The following is a 1,491-nucleotide window of genomic DNA, read 5'->3' on the forward strand; positions in this document are numbered from 1 at the left end:
AAGTGTATATAACAAAGTCTTAACCCCAGCCTTCCTCTCCCTATATATAATTTATAATTATTAATATTTTTATAATTTAAAATTTTAATTTATATTTTTATATAAGTATTTTTTTAATTTAGCGATTATGAAACTTAAAAATCACTGAAATAGTTGTCAGAATACTAATGCAACATCATTTACTGGAGATGCCTCATAGGACAAAATATCAAGACTTCTCTAAATGTCAGTTTGTTGACATTTGAAGTGGGGATAAAAAAGCAACTGTTCTGCATTGTTTTGTTTTGCGTTTTTAAACAGGGTTGTTGTGAAGACTGAGGTAATGTTTTGAGCACAGTGCACATGTTATTATTATCACATATGACTACAACTCTATTTTATTCACTGCATTTGGCTGTTGTCTTCACAGTTCTGGGGTTCCTTCTTATGGGTGTAATAAAAATAATAGAGTTTGTGAGGATACTTAGGGTAAAAAAGTGAGTCTCTTTCTCTCAATTTAGTTCACTTTTTAAAAATATTCTTCATTTATGTCTCTTGGGAGGAATAATAAAACTCAATTTCAAAAAAAGCAAAGGAAGATCTGTTTAAAGGAACACAACTGTAAAGCAACTATACTCCAATAAAAAACAAAACGAAAACAAAACAAAAAACCCAGAAAATGATAACTATAGTCCTACGATAGACATATGAATAAAATTCAAATTTCTAAACAGACTGCTATCTTTGCTGGTCCTTGGAAACTTGGAAGCATCTGCAAACCTTGCCCATTTTTTTATTGCTTCTAAAGTAGATGGAGCAAGGCCCAGTGACCACATAAGGCACAAAAGCCAGGACCACAGAGGAAGAGAGGATCCCAGGCTCAGAACCCCCGCATCAGGACCCTGCTACGTTTATATGCCAAGCCGCCAGTGTCTGCAATCACGTACCGAGGAATGATTTGATTACATGGCAGGGCAGAGTTTGTGGAGACGAGGGAAGCTTTCATGTAAAATTTACATTGGGCTTCCCTGGTGGCACAGTGGTTGAGAGTCCGCCTGCCGATGCAGGGGACGCGGGTTCGTGCCCCAGTCTGGGAAGATCCCACATGCCGCGGAGCGGCTGGGCCCGTGAGCCATGGCCGCTGAGCCTGCGCGTCTGGAGCCTGTGCTCCGCAACGAGAGAGGCCACAACAGTGAGAGGCCCGCGTACCGCAAAAAACAAAAAAAAAAACAAAAAAAAAAAAAAAAAAAAAAAGCAGCAATTGCCCATATAAGAAACACCTTTACATGATTCATTTCCTTGTCAAAACAAATATCAACCTTTAAGTTTTTGTATTATTACATTGTCTTATCATGCTAAAAAAGTACATAAACATTAAGAAATGTAATCTGTTTATGAAAAAATCATTCATAGGAGAAGACTGAACAAATGACGAGTTTCTTAAGCCAAATCAAGTACATATTAGCTTGAAAAACATGCAATTACACAAATAATTGTAAAATCAAGTAGCAA

This window comes from Lagenorhynchus albirostris, chromosome 1 (genome assembly GCF_949774975.1).
Source record: "Lagenorhynchus albirostris chromosome 1, mLagAlb1.1, whole genome shotgun sequence".
NCBI classification, from domain to species: domain Eukaryota; kingdom Metazoa; phylum Chordata; class Mammalia; order Artiodactyla; family Delphinidae; genus Lagenorhynchus; species Lagenorhynchus albirostris.